We start from the raw sequence: 16956 nt of genomic DNA, 5'->3' as shown, positions 1-16956 counted from the left end.
CTCTAAAAACCAGATATAGCAAACATATTTCAAGTTGTTGATTTTTTTGTTTTACTTGTTAATATAGTTCTGAGGTTGTATTTTAGGCAAAGCCTTTTTATTCTGCTCAATACAAACTTATTTTGTAAGAATTATGGCCCTTTTTAATTTTTAAACAAATACATTTTTTTTATGTTTTTGTAAGCCCATTATAAAGGGACATTTAATATTTTCATCAGCTGCATTATAAAGTCAGACCAAAAGTGTCCAGTAAGTGTTCAAACAATAACTAATTTAGAATCCTTTCTCAAATCTGGTGAGCAATATATATAGGGCCATCTCTGTGTTTGTCTGACAAAAAAACAATAATCAATATTTGTGTTAAATTGACAAATATTGTTGTAAAATGTTTTGTGAAGACATACAATTAGATTACTTTTGGGTTAATAGGATTAAGGTTTCTGCACATAAAAATATTTAGAATAATATTTGGGTCAGTCGGTTCATGTTCAATATTACTGATAGTATAAGAGGAAGCAGTGACTTAAAATAAATTACCAAACAGTTTATGCTCAATTGCTTTGAGTTAACATACAAGATATGACACTTGGAATACTAGATCTTGGTGGCATAAATAAAAGACCTTGTTTTGTCACATTGACTTGTAATCAAGCACTAACTTCCTCTAAATTCTCTTCAGGTGATGGTTGGGCACACACAAGAAGACATAGATCACATTCGTCTAGCCATATGAGTAGACAGGAGTTTCACACTCTGCCAGACTTACTTCCTCAGACGAGCAGATTTAGGCTTCTCAAGATCACGCACTGCACACTAAGACATAGTCTTTGACTACAACAAGGCCTTAGGGGATGAAAGTACAGAGAGGTCCAATTGAAATCAATTCTGTGCTGTGTCATTTCTTCATTCTGGAGGTTGATGGACATGATTTATGGCATCAAGTGTGCAGTTTGTCAACTAACTATCAACACAGCAGTCTTGTTCACCAGCTGTGCAACTTGAACTTTTAGCTTTATTGCTTGAAGCCACTGCATAAGAGGAGGGAAGGTGCAGGCTCATCAAAAAGTCTCGAAGTTGAAACTAGGAAAAGAAGTTTGTCAAGAGTGTGAATATTTGCTTTGAAAACAATTGTTACAATGATTTAGTTTCCTTTGAAACTTGATACATACTATGTGTATGTTGAATGAATTGAGATGCTTAAATAAAGAACCGCTATTCAAATATCAGGAAACTGCATTTTTCATACTAAAGGGTAAAATGATGTCGCCATTTCCTGTATGTATTTAAATAAGATATGTTTCCACAATTAATATTTTTAGGGACTATTTCTCAACGTAATGAAATATATTAAATTTGTAGAGCGTTATATGAGCTTAATATGTGTTTTCTGTTTCCTTAAAATTGATGAAAAATTGTCAGAAGGTAATGAGACCAGTATCCATTACTGCAATTATACAATAAAAAATACAGGGACAAGCCCACTGCTCATATAATATGATTAAACCTTGTTTAGGGGCATGAGGCAAACAGAGTTACTTTCAAATGTTAAAGATGCACTCTCACACTTTGGATGTTTTGACAACTTTTTTTCATTTTTAGCTCTACTGGCCAAAGGCCAGAAGAGCTTATGCAATGGTAATGTGTACGTAGTATGTGCGTCTGTAAACAATCCTCGTTAACATGATACAGCCTTCAGTTTTGATTGTATGTTGATGAAATTTGTACAGTATCTACATATCCATTTGAGCTCGATTCCTTTCGAAAACCAGCCAGATCCGCCCATGCATGCCAAGATTATGGCCCTTGATAATAATAAAAAATAGTGTGTCAGTAAACAATTGCTCGGTAACACAATACAGTCTTCAGTTTTGATTGTATCTTGATGAAAGTTGTCCAGTATATCCATTAGAGCTCAGTTCCTTTCAAAAATCTGATCTGCCCATGTTTCCTGGATTATTGGCCTTGAAATTATTAGATGATGGGCCTTGATAGTATAAAAAAATGCTATTTTGTAATAAATGCTTGCGAATATGATACAGTTTTCAGTTTTGAGTATTCAGATACCCATAAGGGGTTGGTTCTTTTCGAAAACAGTGATGTTGACCACACAAACCCAGCCAGTAGAGCATAGGCCCTTTTTGGCCTCTTGGTTGTTTTGGATTGGTACCATCCAATCTTTGCGAAAAATGCATGAAAACCAGTAATATAAGACTACTGACAAAAAAATCAATCGCGGACTTTTCTATTTAAGTTAAAACATTGATGTTTTATGCACCTTCCTTAAACCGTTAGTAACATTAATCTTCGAAGGAAATATGAAATCTGGGATTTGATGTTTTGTCAGCAATCTTTTGCCATTGGTTTGCTGATATTTACGCAAAAATTTGCTCATTCCAAGACAAAACAAAAGTTGTTAAAACGGTATATCTGTGAGAATGCAGCTCTAAATGTTTTGGCAAACATGCTTTTGATTTGGCAGCACAATCAATCATGAAAATTGCTTGATTTTACTGCTGTATTAGAAATTACAGGGGTAATGGGGGATTTTTTTAGTGTTTTTATTGCTTTTTGTGATTCATACAGTCATACTTCATTCCTCATGGCACAACTTACAAATAGACAAAACAGGAAAATGGTCATTTTAAATGGTCAAGGACAATGCAAGTTGAACAATCATATTGTTCATGGCTTGTATTTTTGGTATATTTTGTTGCATATATGCTATAAAACAGTTGAAAGTTAAAAATAACTTCATAGTTGAAATGATGGCTTTGAATGGTATTGTCAGTTGAGAAAAATAGCACTATTAAGAAATATGTTAATGGTACTTTATTATTTTAATCAATTTTAGATATTTGTATGAAAATTATTATCTTATTTTGTACATGAGACCTTTTAAACAGTTATTTATAATATAACAATGTGTAAATGAAGCTTTAGATCAACACTTAAAGCTGCACTTTCACAGATTGTCATTTTAGACACTTTAAAAATTTTGTCTCAAAAGCTGATTTGGTTATCATTCCTTTAATTCAGTCATATTAGATAATTCACAATAGAACCAATCAAAAATGTTTGGTAAGACTGCCGAAAAGTTCATTTACATTAAATTGTTCGTAATGCTACTATACCCATAAAACATCATTTTAGCCATAAATATGACAAAATGCAATCTGATCTTATTTCAGCAGTCTTATATCACTTAAAATTGGGTCTATGCAAAAAATGGTCTATTTATAGACCAACAATAAAAGAGTGCCGTTAGTCAAAATGATCAATTAGTGAGATTGCAGCTTTAAAGTTAAATACACCTTTTTAAGACCGCTGTAAATAATTCCAATGGTTTGCCTCAATCTTTAAAGCTAGCATACTGTTTAATTGACAGCCATACTTTTTGTTTAAAAGTGTCATGATATGTTTGTACAATGTGTTTATATAATTCATTAAAGAAGTCAAAACAAATTTGTTTATCATGTAATTTGTTTTCTATTATTTAAATGACCCAGACGAAAATTGGGAACGTCAGTGCTAGTTCTTTTACTGCTAATATCCAATGAAGTTTCTATTGGTGTAGCAGCAAGGAGGTGTTACATTAAGGATGCATCATATAAACCAAGTTATACATTCATATGCACAACATACAGGCGTGTAGCCGCCTATACGTGAATACGCGACTGAAAAAAACATGGTTCTGAAAAAAAAACACCGAAGTAGCAGTATGCGAACTTGACTACATGATCCAAAAACTGGTTATTTTCCAGTACAAAATAATGCATATCGTAACGCCCCGAATGCACTAGATTGCACCATGATTTTCAAAATTTTCTGAGGGGGGCATGCCCCCAAACCCCCCCCCCCAGCACATTTATGAATCCACACGAATAGAGGGGTAGCTACGCCCCTGACATTATTGAAACCACAGTGTGGCTAAACAACACTTGTATGTTTATCCGCAGTGATCTCCCATGGAAAATGCAATCGTCAAAGAATCTAAAGGGGATGTTTATATGGACTAGATTTGAAATACACCAAGTGTTTAAAAAAGTTGATTTCAGTCACGAAGAGAATCAACCATACTCCTCACTTGTTGGAGTAAGATGAAAAGTCCACTTACCGCGGGAAAGAAAGTACATTGAAAATAATCATTTGATTCAATTGACTTTATCTTTTTATAAATATATGTTGCAATACATAAAATACGTTATTTTTTATAATTGTTTACCCATGTTGAATTTTATTTGGCAAATTTATTAGAGATTTATATATTAAGATACTCAGTTTTTTAGTATGTGAATGGTTTGGACCGGCTTCCTCAGCCGCTAAAGGGGATATGTTTATGACATACTTTTTTAAATCTTTCGAACTTGAGTTTTTGAGTGAATTTAAGCGAAGCGTACAGGGTTTTGAAAATGCATCTTTTACTTGGATTTTATAGATTGTTATTATGAAATAAAGTATTGTGAATCAAACTAAGTGTTAAAGCTAAGCTATTGATGGCTGGAACCCTAAATGTTGATATGTGCTAAAATATATAGTCTTTGAAGTCCAAAATTTTGTAATGCGTTACAAACACGATTCAACAAAAGGCTGTTGCACAATCAGTTGATTGACATAATCTTCGAGTATGTGTTATCTGCACCGGCATGGGCTTGCTCCCATCTTTTTTAAAAATGCAATTGAAGTATAAAAGAAAATCAACCTGGTTACTATTATTTCTGCAAATTCAATACCAAGGAGTAAAATAAATATAAGTGTTCATATGCATTACGAGAAAAAAAATATGTCTAGTGTCAAAACATGAGAGAGTCTCTTTGAACAGAAAAGTTTTGGCAGATACTCAGTCAGTCAGATGATCATAATTGTATAAATAATAGCTTTTAAACGTTGTCATTCCTGTTCATCAGAGGTCGGATGATAACTATAATGCATAGCATCATCGCACTGGAGTACGAGAACGTTGTATACAGAGTATGTTTAAACTGAACATGCGTCTGTTTATTTCGATGTCCTAAAACATTTTAACTGTTTTAAGGAACTATAACATTATGAAACAACAATTCTGATTACAGAAACTCATTGGCTCAATCTTTTCACATCCGGCCCTCCTTCGGAACAGAAATTGAATGGCTTAAAATGTTGGGCCAGGGTAGGTGTACTCCTCTAGTTTATAGTCCGAAATAGGTCATTTTTATCTTAACATTGTATTTTCCCCGATATTGACTGAGAATGTATAAACGGACGATTCAAAGGGGTGGAGGGACCGACCCCCCCCCCCTGAATCCCCCTGGTTTCTGCTTCTTACCCACGACTATGTGGGTTCGATCCCCACCAGGGGTACTATCATTCAGAAGACTACACATGTGACAGCATGACATAATTACTCTTTCTAAGTAAAATGTTTAATACATAGTAATAAAATACACCGAGCAGTATAAATATCATAATCTATATTGATGATGATTTATATATGTTCATTCATAAGACTATTACATACAGTACATGTAGTTATACCTGGTAATGTAAAAAATTCTCATTATAGATTATGACAGTCAGATAGTAAAACAGACTAATATATTATGTGTTAATTTTCAAAACAAATGTTTAAGAATAGATTATAATTATTTGTTGTTAATAATACTCCAATAAGAATAGTAACCGCAGTCTTTTCTGAACCATCTACCCCACCTAGTCTAAAATAATAGACGTGTTATACGGGATTCTTCCAATCCCTAACGTCTAAACGGGAATGTGCAAAAAACAGGGGTGTTTTAAAAATATTGAAATTGTTTTAAGTGAAGTATTTTATGGTTGAAATTGATCATAAAGAGTTATATTCATATTTTACCATGTAAGTGAAATGTTATTTTGCACTAAACAAGCATTTAATGCATTAAAACAAGTTGTTTATTTTTCCAATAAAACGAAAGTTGACTGACACAAAAACATTTATGCGAAGGGGAACAACTCGATACAATCGTAATAACTCGGCCTCCTCCGACAAAGCTTCAAGATGTACCTCGTTATACAATCGTAACAACTCGGCCATGGCCGAAATGTTCCGAGCGATTTAAAACTGTGCCCTGAAGCCTTGCAGGTGCCCTTCATGTATATATCGTTATGTTTTGACAGAATGAAATGAAAAAAAGTCGTCAAACTCATAATTATAAGTTGGATATTTATTTTTTTGTGTACGGAACTAATATAAAATAACATTATCTGGTAATATTTCTTGTTTTTATGATATTTTATAGACTCTATATGCTTTAACCCGAAATCCTGATCGGAACAACTACCCACTTTTGATACTAAACAATTTGTACGTGAAGGATTTGCCATATCAAAAATCTAAAAACAAATCCGCCAACGTACAATTATTTGGACTACTACCCCACCCACCAGAACTAACTGTCCAGGTAAACAGTCAAGCGATTTATAACTCATGACATTCAAATAATATCACAATAATGTAATATAAACTCATTAAAATAACAAATCTAATAAAAATAAATAAATTATAACAAACCTGGAATGATAATAAGTCCGTATTAATCGCTGTTATTATACTTCGTTATAACACGGAAATAAACCGGAAGTCACCATGCCGCAAAGGATTATGGTCTATTGAAAAGTCGAGAATGAATGGCCTCTCAAAATGACACAGTAACAGTTTCTAGCCAGGAAACGGACTCGAGAGTGATTTTATCAGCTAATCACCTTTATCAAAATCGAGCTTGTTTATTTTAGTTAGATTTAACCAATAAAGTTGTAACCCTTCATCGGTGCTTTGAAAAATAATTAAAGGACCCTGTTTGACGCAAGTGCTTGCGCTTTCACGGGTAATCCTTGACCGAGTGGTCTTAAGGAATACATTCAGTGTTCTCTAACCTTAAAGTCGATTAAAAATTCAATATTATAACCAAGTACCACCAGGAAGTATTTTTGGAAAATGCAAAATTAAGCAAACAGTTTGATTTTTTAGATTTATTAGTGAAATATGCATTTTGATAAAACAGTTTTCTGAAAAGGAATAATAAAAGTACACATCTGACGCAGTTGTATATAATAAAACTGCTTTAGATTGCACACAAGTTGAAAATGCCGATGGTATACGCGAAATCAGGTAACAACTAACATCTTGCATTGTTGTTTTCTTGAATATTCTATCAATATTAAATTAATTAGCAATTATATGATGACATGTATATATCCCAACGTTTTTAACCCAGCAGCTGTAATACTGTGGAAATCTCCAACTGGTGATTTCTCCAACTTCTGTGTTCTCCAACTTCTGTATTCTCCAATTGGTGAATTTTATCAATAGAAATTGACTGTGGAATTCTCCAATTGGAAATTTCTCCAATTGGAGAACCATTTTTACAAAATCGTAATTTTTGATTTTTTTTTAGATTTTAATAAAATTAATAACTCTAGTACTCAAAACATAAATAGAAATGTAATTTTCTGTTCCAAATTGTAATATTTGATTTTTTCCCCCGTTTCGGCTCATATGGAAAATTCTCCAATTTGAGTTTGGCAAAACCCCGCGGGGGACCTAAAATCCAATTGGTGGCCAACGGGAGAAATCAATTTTGGAATTAAAATTTTCATATTTCTTAAAACTTTTTTTTTAATTTTACTTAAAATATTTCTAATTTAATGGGCAAACTTTCTATGTGTCGCTTTTGAAGTTGATATCCAAGATAATAAAAAAACTAAGTTTGCAAGTAAACCGGATTTGCAAACTTATACCGGATGCTGTTAGTTACAGCAAATTACAAAATAAAGAAAACGTTAGTAAACTATAAAATTCACTTTAACTTATAAAAAATAGAAACACAAGTTGTTAATACAATATTTTATCCTATGGGTTATTAATAAGTTTGAACCCTCTGTTCGAAATGAAAAAGATAATTCCTCAATAATTTATTTCAGGCCAATACTTGAGTCATTAAAATACTTGAGTCATTAAAATATTTTTAACAAACACCAAAGTTTTCGGTTTCCAGACCTACCCTATGTATTTGCCCCGACCCTAAACCTTTTTACTGCCTTGAGAAATATTTTTTCAGGCCCAGTTTGAACTAAAAAAGAAGTAAGGCAGATCACAAATGTGGCAATGAAACTTGAAGAGTAAAACACATTTGCAAAATTGACAAAAATGACGTTAACAATGTTTTAACCTTAACATAGTTTTGAATAATTGGATCAATGTGTGTGTTTTAGTCTAAGTTCACTCTTTGCTTATACATAAAAAAATGTACATACAATAAAACACTTCTCAACGATTATCAAAACGTACAAAAATAAGACTTTAAGACATCTTTTATAACATATAATAGATGTTTGTTTTTCAGTATAATTAACAGATCCACCTTTCCTTATTCAAAGTCACATCCTGTGGAATTAGGATGCAACTTTCATTTTAGCCAATAAAATATCAGATAGGCAATTACTTATTTCTATACTTAATTATTAAGAATTTAAACTTTCGAGAGTGTTTAAAGGTCCCCCCTACTGCCACTTATAAGATGGACTTTCCCAGAGTCAGAGTTTGTGTTGTATCAGGCAATGAGATTATATTCTAAGTCAGTTAGATGACCAGAAGTAATATCTGAATGATTAAGAAGGGAAACTTTCTTATCGCCAATCACACTCCGCCAATGTTTAATCATTAAGAATTTACTTCATGTCATCTCACTATTTCTTCAAACCAATATGCAAAACAGTGCGTTTTAAATCAAAATGAACAGGCACATCCTTTATTTACACGTCCTGTGGAATGATACACAAACATCAAAAATGAAGTTCAAACAGACCCACTCATGTCTGATACAAAGATACATTCTATGGAACCTTAAAATGAAAACAATTTGCTTTTAAAAAATACACATCGCAAGCCAAACCATGTTATAGACAAAGGTACATCATGTGGAGACAAACACTTTTTCTATGGAGTGAAAATTACAGAAGTAAAAATACGTTAAATAATTTAAACAAATGCAAATCCTGTTGAATAAAACTCCAAATGAATGTTTGTTTAAGTTGCATACAACAGGCCCATATCTTGTTTATACCAAACATACATTATGTTATTGCGAAAATATATATATCATAAAATGATAACACAGCACATGTTAAATGTAAATTTAAATTAACCAACCAACTTTTTGTGTACGAGAATATGCATCCTGTGAAATTATAATATAGTATATGCTACATAAATGTTTGTATCAGTGTATAAACAACATGCCCATACATTGTTTATACAGTGATACGTTTACCATTGCAAACTAATATATCATTAAATGAAAATATCATTAATTTGTGTTTAAATTGTTTTTAACAGGCCCACTATTATATGCAATCAAGCACCATTAAAGTATGTAATGATACACAAGGCGCACTAAAATAAATGTATGGTAAAGATTATATACAACAAGTCCATCTTGTTTATACAAAGATACATTCTGACATTACAAAAAATGTACCTATAAAATGATAACATGATAAATGTGCGTTTCAAATTAATGCCGACCAACTCTTTGATTATACGGAGTTAAAGTATAATATAAACGTTTACAATTAATATAGCAGACCCATATTTCTTAATACAAAGTACATAACGAGTAGTAAATCAAAATCAAATATGGTATAATACACAGGTTAAAATCATAATTAACAGACCCGCTCTTTGTCAATTCAAAGAAACATCTTGTGGAATACAGAACAATCGAATATTGTATAATTGCTCAAGTTTGAAAGATATTTTATAGGCATATTCTTTGTTTATACACAGAAACATCCTGTGAAATAAAAACACAATTAAATATGGTAAAATACACAAGTTAAAATTATAATTATCAAGCCCACACTTTTTTTTACATATTTTTACTTCCAATGGAATAAACAAACAATCAATTTTGAATAATATATATATGTGTTAAATCTATAATTAATAGGCCAACTCTTTGCTTATACAATGTTCCATACTGTGAATAAAATACGATCAAACGGTATAATGAACAATTTAAGATTATAATTAATAGGCCCACTCTTACTTTACACAATGACACATTATGTGGAAAAAAATATAATGGAATATGGTATAATACACAAGTTACAATTATAATGAAAAGGCCCAATCTTTGCTTATACAAAGATACATCCTATAAAATAAAATCCCAAAAATGGTATAATAAGCAAATTAAAATAATAATTAACAGTCCCACTGTTTGCTTATTCTAACATGGATCCTGGGGAATAAAGTAAAATGCACGAGTTTAGATTAAAATAAACATCCCAAATCTGTTTCTATACAAATGAACTTCCTGTGGAAATAGAGCTCAATCAAATTTGGTATAACACACAAGTTTGAATTATAATGAACAGGCCCTCTATTTGTTTAAACAAAGAAACATCCTGTGCAATATAAACGCAATCACATATGCTGTCATACACAAATTTGAATTATAATTAAAAGGCCAATCCTTTGTTTATAAACAAGGTTCATTCTGTGGAAAAAAACACAATCAAATATGGTATAATACACAAATTTGTAATAAAATTAACAGACCCACCCTTTGTATATACAAAGTTTAATCCTGTGGAATAAAAACGCAATCAAAAATGGTGTAATACACATATTTGTAATAAAATTAACAGGCCCACCCTTTGCATATACAAAGTTTAATCCTGTGGTATAAAACACATTCAAATATAATATAATACACATATTTGTAATATAATAACCGGCCCATCCTTTGTATATAGAAAGGTTCATCCTGTGGAATAAAACACAATCAAATAAGGTATAATAAACACATTTGTAATATAATTAACAGGCCCACCCTTTGTTTATACAAAGGATCATCCTGTAAGACAAAAAAAAAACACAATGAAATATGGTATAATACAGATATTTGTAATATAATTAACAGGCCCACCCTTTGTTTATACAAAGGTCCATCCTGTGGGATAAAAACACAATTAAATATGGTACAATACAGGAATTTGAATAACAATTAACAGGCCCACCCTTTGTTTATACAAAGGTTCATCTTGTGGAATTAAAACACAATCAAATATGGTATAATATTAAAATTTGAATTATAATTAACAGAACCACCCTTTGTTTATACAAAATGTCATCAGGTGGAATAAAAACACAATTAAATATGGTATAATACAGAAATTTATAATTAAAATAACAGGCCCAACCTTTGTTTATACAAAGGTTCATCCTGTGGAATAAAAACACAATTAAATATGGTATAATACAGAAATTATAATTAAATTTACAGGACCAACCTTTATTTATACAAAGGTTTATCATTTGGAATAAAACACAATCAAATATGGTATTATACACTCCTTTGTAATATAATTAACAGGCCCATCCTTTGTTTATACAAAGGTTCATCCTGTTGGATAAAAACACAAATAAATACGGTATAATACAGGAATTTGAATTATAATTAACAGGCCCACAAATTGTTTATACAAAGGTTAATCCTGTGGAATTAAAACACAATCAAATATGGTATAATATAGAAATTTGAATTATAATTAACAGGCCCACCCTTTGTTTATACAAAGGTTCATCCTGTGGAATAAAAAAAATCAAATCTGGCATTATACACAAATTTGTAATATAATTAATCGGCCCACCCTTTGTTTATACAAAGGTTCATCCTGTGGGATAAAAACACAATTAAATATGGTATAATACAGAAATTTGTAATAAAATTAACAGGCCCACCCTTTGTTTATACAAAGGTTCATCCTGTGCGATAAAAACACAATTAAATATGGTATAATACAGAAATTTGAATTATAATTAACAGGCCCACCCTTTGTTTATACAAAGGTTCATCCTGTGGAATAAAAACACAATTAAATATGGAATAATACAGAAATTTGAATTATAATTAACAGGCCCACCCTTTATTTATACAAAGGTTCATCCTGTGTAATTAAATCACAATCAAATATGGTATTATACACAAATTTGTAATATAATTAATAGGCCCACCCTTTGTTTATACAAAGGTTCATCCTGACGGATAAAAAAAACAATTAAATATGGTATAATACAGAAATTTGTAATATGATTAACAGGCCCACACTTTGTTTATACAGAGGTTCATCCTGTGGGATAAAAACACAATTAAATATGGTTTAATACAGGAATTTGAATTATAATTAACAGGCCCACCCTTTGTTTATACAAAGGTTCATTCTGTGGAATTAAAACACAATCAAATATGGTATAATACAGAAATTTGAATTATAATTAACAAGCCCACCCTTTGTTTATACAAAAGTTCATCCTGTGGAATAAAAACACAATTAAATATTGTATAATACAGAAATTTGAATTATAATTAACAGGCCCACCCTTTGTTTATACAAAGGTTCATCCTGTGGAATAAAAACACAATTAAATATGGAATAAAACAGAAATTTGAATTATAATTAACAGGCCCACCCTTTATTTATACAAAGGTTCATCCTGTGTAATTAAATCACAATCAAATATGGTATTATACACAAATTTGTAATATAATTAACAGGCCCACCCTTTGTTTATACAAAGGTTCATCCTGTGGGATATTTTTTTTTTTTAAATATGGTATAATACAGAAATTTGTAATATAATTAACAGGCCAACCGTTTGTTTATACAAAGGTTCATCCTGTGGGATAAAAACACAATTAAATATGGTATAATACAGGAATTTGAATTATAATTAACAGGCCCACCCTTTGTTTATACAAAGGTTCATCCTGTTGAATTAAAACACAATCAAATATGGTATAATACAGAAATTTGAATTATAATTAACAGGCCCACCCTTTGTTTATACAAAAGTTCATCCTGTGGAATAAAAACACAATTAAATATGGTATAATACAGAAATTTGTAATATAATTATCAGGCCCACCCTTTGTTTATACAAAGGTTCATCCTGTGGGATAAAAACACAATTAAATATGGTATAATACAGGAATTTGAATTATAATTAACAGGCCCACCCTTTGTTTATACAAAGGTTCATCCTGTGGAATTAAAATACAATCAAATATGGTATAATATAGAAATTTGAATTATAATTAACAGGCCCACCCTTTGTTTATACAAAAGTTCATCCTGTGGAATAAAAACACAATTAAATATTGTATAATACAGAAATTTATCATTAAAATAACAGGCCCACCCTTTGTTAATACAAAGGTTCATCCTGTGGAATAAAAGCACAATCAAATATGCTATAATACACAAATTTAAATTATAATTTACCGGCCCACCCTTTGTTTATACAAAGGTTTATCATTTGGAATCAAACACAATCAAATATGGTATTATACACAAATTTGTAATATAATTAACAGGCCCACCCTTGTTTATACAAAGGTTCATCCTGTGGGATAAAAACACAATTAAATATGGAATAAAACAGAAATTTGAATTATAATTAACAGGCCCACCCTTTATTTATACAAAGGTTCATCCTGTGTAATTAAATCACAATCAAATATGGTATTATACACAAATTTGTAATATAATTAACAGGCCCACCCTTTGTTTATACAAAGGTTCATCCTGTGGGATAAAAACACAATTAAATATGGTATAATACAGGAATTTGAATTATAATTAACAGGCCTACCATTTGTTTATACAAAGGTTCATCCTGTGGAATTAAAACACAATCAAATATGGTATAATATAGAAATTTGAATTATAATTAACAGGCCCACCCTTTGTTTATACAAAAGTTCATCCTGTGGAATAAAAACACAATTAAATATGGTATAATACAGAAATTTATCATTAAAATAACAGGCCCACCCTTTGTTAATACAAAGGTTCATCCTGTGGAATAAAAGCACAATCAAATATGCTATAATACACAAATTTAAATTATAATTTACCGGCCCACCCTTTGTTTATACAAAGGTTTATCATTTGGAATCAAACACAATCAAATATGGTATTATACACAAATTTGTAATATAATTAACAGGCCCACCCTTTGTTTATACAAAGGTTCATCCTGTGGGATAAAAACAATTAAATATGGAATAAAACAGAAATTTGAATAATAATTAACAGGCCCACCCTTTATTTATACAAAGGTTCATCCTGTGTAATTAAATCACAATCAAATATGGTATTATACACAAATTTGTAATATAATTAACAGGCCCACACTTTGTTTATACAAAGGTTCATCCTGTGGAATAAAAAACAACAAATATGGTATAATACAGAAATTTGTAATATAATTAACAGGCCCCCCCTTTGTTAATACAAAGGTTCATCCTGTGGAATAAAAGCACAATCAAATATGCTATAATACACAAATTTGTAATATAATTAACAGGCCCACCCTTTGTTTATACAAAGGTTCATCCTGTGGGATAAAAACACAATTAAATATGATATAATACAGAAATTTGTAATATAATTAACCGGCCCACCCTTTGTTTATACAAAAGTTCATCCTGTGGAATAAAAACACAATTAAATATGGTAAATACAGAAATTTGTAATATAATTAACAGGCCCACTCTTTGTTTATACCAAGGTTCATCCTGTGGGATAAAAACACAATTAAATATGGTATAATACAGAAATTTGAATTATAATCAACAGGCCCACCCTTTGTTTATACAAAGGTTCATCCTGTGGAATAAAAACACAATTAAATATGGTATAATACAGAAATTTGAATTATAATTAACAGGCCCACCCTTTGTTTATACAAAGGTTCATCATGTGGGATAAAAACACAAATAAATATGGTATAATACAGGAATTTGAATTATAATTAACAGGCCCACAATTTGTTTATACAAAGGTTTATCCTGTGGAATTAAAACACAACCAAAGATGGTATAATATAGAAATTCGAATTATAATTAACAGGCCCACCCTTTGTTTGTACAAAGGTTCATCCTGTGGAATAAAAACAATCAAATATGGCATTATACACAAATTTGTAATATAACTAACCTGCCCACCCTTTGTTGATACAAAGGTTCATCCTGTGGGATAAAAACACAATTAAATATGGTATAATACAGAAATTTGTAATATAATTAACAGGCCACCCCCCTTTGTTTATACAAAGGTTCATCCTGTGAAATAAAACACAATCAAATATGGTATAATACAGAAATTTGAATTATAATTAACAGGCCCCCCCCTTTGTTTATACAAAGGTTCATCCTGTGGAATAAAACACAATCAAATATGGTATAATACACAAATTTGTAATATAATTAACAGGCCCACCCTTTGTTTATACAGAGGTTCATCCTGTGGAATAAAAACACAATTAGATATGGTATAATACAGAAATTTGAATTATAATTAACAGGCCCACCCTTTGTTTATACAAAGGTTCATCCTGTGGAATAAAACCCAATCAAATATGGTATAATACACAAATTTGTAATATAATTAACAGGCCCACCCTTTGTTTATACAGAGGTTCATCCTGTGGAATAAAAAAACAATTAAATATGGTATAATACAGAAATTTGAATTATAATTTACAGGCCCACAATGAAACACAATCAACTATGGTATCACAATCAAATATGGGAAAATTCACATGTTTAAATTATTATCAAAGGGCCCACAAAGATATATTCTGTGGAATGAAAGATTTATATATTGTTTATTACACAATGTGTAAATAAAATTATATGTATAATTACAAGACCCACTCTCTGCAAGCACAGCGTTACAACTTATCAAATAATAAATCAAACATGGTATAATGAATCTTAAAACTCTGTTTGTTAAATGTTTGAAATAACACCCCAACACTTTGTTTATACACAAATACATCATATGGATTAATAAATGTACAATGAAGTTACCGGGACCCTTTGTTTTTGATATATTCATAATCTATACTATATTAAACTATATCCGCCAGGCATGCAACACAAGAACGTTATAATCACCAAAAAGCATGTGTTCCAGCTTACAAAACAACAAACTAATATACCAAAAAACATTGTGAAATATAACGGATAAATTCGTATTAATCAAAGGTGAACTATATATTATATACACAATTATGCACATATAGTAAATAAAATAATCGCAATTAAAATTACTAATTAAAATTGCAATGATTTTGAAAATCGATTTTAACAAAAATATTTCACTCACATTTAAAGACATTATCATCTTAAAAAATGACTGCAAATAATTATCTAAGATAAATTACCAGTCTTTATCTGATATACAAATATGTGTACAAATAAAAGTAAAAATATTCTTAAATCTTCTATTTTTAGTAAAGTGACCTTGACCCTAGGGACCCCAAACGCAATCCCATGAAAGGTCTCCATGAACTCTTCCTTTATACCAAATTTGGTCAAGCTATGTTAACCCTGACTAAATTTATTCAGTTTCAACTGTTTTTTTCTATTTTTAGTAATAGTGACCTTAACCTTGACCGTAGGAACCCCAATCGCAATCCCATGAAAGGTCTCCATAAACTCTTCTTTTATACTCAGTTGGGTCAAGATATGTCAACCCTAACTATAGTAATTCAGTTTCAACCATTTTTCTATTTTTAGTAACAGTGACCTTAACCTTGACCATGGGGACCCCAAATGCAATCCCATAAAAGGTCTCCATAAACTCTTCCTTTATACTAAGTCGGATCAAGATATGTCAACCCTAACTAAAGTTATTCAGTTTCAATCGTTTTTCTATTTTGAGTAACAGTGACCTTGACCTTGACCCTAGGGACCCCAAATGCAATGCCATGAAAGGTCTCCATAAACTCTTCCTTTATACCACAAGAAATGTCAACCTTTACTAAAGTTTTCAGTTCCAACCATTTTTCTATTTTTAGTAACAGTGACCTTGACCTTGACCCTAGGGACCCCAAACGCAAATCCATGAAAGACCTCCATGAACTCTTCC

General features: G+C 31.0%; 1 protein-coding gene across 3 annotated transcripts in view; it reads right to left on the bottom strand.

Moving 5' to 3' along the window:
- LOC128241865 (sacsin-like) overlaps positions 1-16956 on the bottom strand; it is a 72607-nt gene that overhangs the window by 40229 nt on the left and 15422 nt on the right. The window contains exon 1 of one of the 3 annotated variants that reach the window (XM_052958977.1): positions 6524-6593. The exons of the other annotated variants lie outside the window; for them this stretch is intronic. The gene's annotated coding sequence lies outside the window, so the exon portion shown is untranslated. Of the gene's footprint in view, positions 1-6523; positions 6594-16956 lie in introns of those variants that run through there. 3 annotated transcript variants of the gene reach the window in all.

Source organism: Mya arenaria, chromosome 7, assembly GCF_026914265.1.
Source record: "Mya arenaria isolate MELC-2E11 chromosome 7, ASM2691426v1".
NCBI lineage: Eukaryota > Metazoa > Mollusca > Bivalvia > Myida > Myidae > Mya > Mya arenaria.
This window is presented reverse-complemented; position numbering and strand designations above follow the sequence as displayed.